Raw genomic sequence first — 2,882 nt, 5'->3', positions numbered from 1 at the left:
TTCGTTAACCACTCTTGGTTGTGGTTGGTGGTGAGCGGTTTTCGGAAAGAACCGTTACTCGTAGGTTTATGATGTTAATTGCCCGTGTAAATTGTGCACTTAGCCGTTTTGTGCACATGGTGGTGAGTAATAGTCGTTTTCGACATCAGCGGTTTTTGGTCGCTTGCTTACGATTTTACGATAGTTGTGAACTAGTCGTGGTTGCGCGCTACTAAGAATGTTAAGTAATAGGTGTTATCCGTAAGGATTCTCTTTTGTCCGGTCTTCATTCGTTTGGGTCGTTGACCTTGGGTTGAGATTTTGGTTGTTCTTAGCATTGTACTAGGTAAGAGTACGCTAAGGGTACGTGACGGTTGAGTTCGGTTGTTTTTGGCATTGGTATCTCGGTACGAGGTCGGTTGAGTTTTTCCTGAAGAAAGGGATTTTAATAAATCGCGAGTGACGAATCAATTTTAGTGTTGACTCTTAGGGGAGGATTGCTTAGAAGAGTGGAAAGGGTACGTGGCGTTCTCGCATATTATGAATTATCGTTATAGACTTCGGAGGTTGTGTGTATTGCACGTTTCGAAACGCATGCAAATGAGTATTTAGTTTTTGGGTCAATCGGTGGGTTAATACGTATTGTGATGGAAATCGGATCGTAACGTTGTTGAATACCATAGAGTGTGGTTCCGGGTGGTTAAGTGACGTGGATCACGAGGACGTGATCGATTCTAAGTGGGGGAGAGTTGTAAGACCCGTGTATTTTATTGTGAACATGTAATTATAAGTGATTCGGGTGGTGGGGTTTCGTTACATAATTTAAAACGAGGAAAGAAGCTGATCTGGGCGGGTGCGCGCCGCGCGACCCACTCGCGCGCCGCACGAAATCGAGCTGACAGCTCACCTCTTTTTATTTAATTTATGGCATGGGCATTTTGGTAAAATCACATGGAATCCGAACTAAAGGCCATAAGATCAGTTTGTGGAGTGTTATAGCTTCATTACCACCAACCTTATCTCCTTCCACCTAAACTTTAGAGAGAGAGAGATACTTAGTGAGAGAAAGCTTGAATCAAGGAAGAAGGAGGCGATTTCGGGTCGAATTGCGAGTTCTAAAGTTGTTCATCTAGTCACTAGCTACGTGGTGATTGTGGCGGTAAGTTCTAAACCTAATTCCTTGTTGTAAATTGTTTAAGGGTTAGGGTTTGGAGTAAAGGATGAACATCAAACCCATTTATTAGTGATTTTGGGGTGTTCTTGGGTAAATTGTGTCATGAAGACTAAATGGTAACTAACCTAGGGTTTCATAGTACTAATTGATGTTTATGAACCCTAATAGGTTAGTTAATTACTAGCACACATTTATATAAGTAAATGGGTGTTAATTGGGTGTGGATGACCCAAATGGGTGTATTGACTTTAAATTGGTCAAATGGGTCAAAATGGACCTAGGATAGTAATGCTTGTGATTAATGCACAAACCTAGCGTTAAAAGTTGTTTTAGGACCTAACTTGGTTAATGTTAGGGTTTTTGGCGAAAGATGACCCGATTTTAGGGTTAAGTGTTAAAATGGGTCAAGATGAGTAATGTTGACCTAGTTGGGTTAAATTGGTGAAAGATGGCCCAAAGGGTGTTAACCTAGAGTTCATTCATGTGTTTGAGGTTTTGTAAGTGTTGAATTGAGTTGCTAGTCATTAGCACTCTTATGAATGATGAAAGACTTGAAAATGGGTCAAATGAGTCAAGGTTGACCGAAAGGGATGAAACGGGTATGAAATACCCTAAGTTTATTCTAGTTGAAGTTAGTAGACTATAATTCGCTAGTTTTAGTGATTAAAGTTGAGTCTTGGCCATTTATGGGCGGTTTCGGTATAGTCGAGCTATTTAATGCATATTGGGTCCTTAAATGCTTAAGTGTAAGTATTGTGGTTAATTCCACTAGTTGCGTAATTGAATGTGTACCTATGTATTAGGTACGTTGCTTTGAAGTTCGGAAGTGCATAATCATCATCTTGGCGCTAAGGTGAGTGGAATAATTATGCGTGTACGTATATAATGTATTTATTTGTGTGTACGAATGTGGAATTGTCGCGGTGTTTAAGACACCACATTCTAGGTAACGAGTAGTATTGTCGCGGTGTTTAAGACACTACTCATAGTATGTTTGACGAGTAGTATTGTCGCGGTGTTTAAGACACTACTCATTGTTTAATTGACATGTGGTATTGTCGCGGTGTTTAAGACACCACATTGTCATGGGAGTGGAATTGTCGCGGTGTTTAAGACACCACTCATTGTATTGAATGAAGTGTGGATTCGTCGCGGTGTTTAAGACGCCACATTGTCGTAAGGGTGAGTTAGTCGCGGTGTTCAAGACATCACCCGGGGGATTAGTGATTACGCGGTGTGTAAGTAACACTAGTGGATGTTATGAACTCCAACGGTCTTGTAAGTACCGTTTCCCTTGTTCGAATTGGTTAACCAAGGTTGCGTGAATTATGTATTGAATGTATTTAATTATGAATCGTATGCTATTGTATTATTAGCTACTCGTGGATTTGCGGTTTATGGTATATGCATAATATTGTTGTATGATTGTCGAAATGTTAAACCGAGTATGACGTTGTGTAAGTGATGCAAGTAGGTAGATTATATATGTATATGTATAATTATTTTGCTCACTAAGCTTTGCTTACCCTCTCGTTGTTTACCTTTTTATAGGTTCGTGTGTGGATAAGGGTAAGGGCATTACCTTGGATTAAGTTTCCCGCTTTGATGATTAGGAAGCGCTTTTGGCTTTGGCTTGGAGTTTGACCGAGACTTGGGTAGTTTAACCCCAAACACCATGCTCGTTGTGTCGTTTGGCAATTAAACTTTTTGTGGTCGAAACTCTAATTTG

The sequence above is a fragment of the Rutidosis leptorrhynchoides genome, chromosome 1 (assembly GCF_046630445.1).
Source record: "Rutidosis leptorrhynchoides isolate AG116_Rl617_1_P2 chromosome 1, CSIRO_AGI_Rlap_v1, whole genome shotgun sequence".
In the NCBI taxonomy this organism is placed as follows: Eukaryota; Viridiplantae; Streptophyta; class Magnoliopsida; order Asterales; family Asteraceae; genus Rutidosis; species Rutidosis leptorrhynchoides.
The sequence above is the reverse complement of the archived record's forward strand: the minus strand, read 5'-3'. Positions refer to the sequence as shown.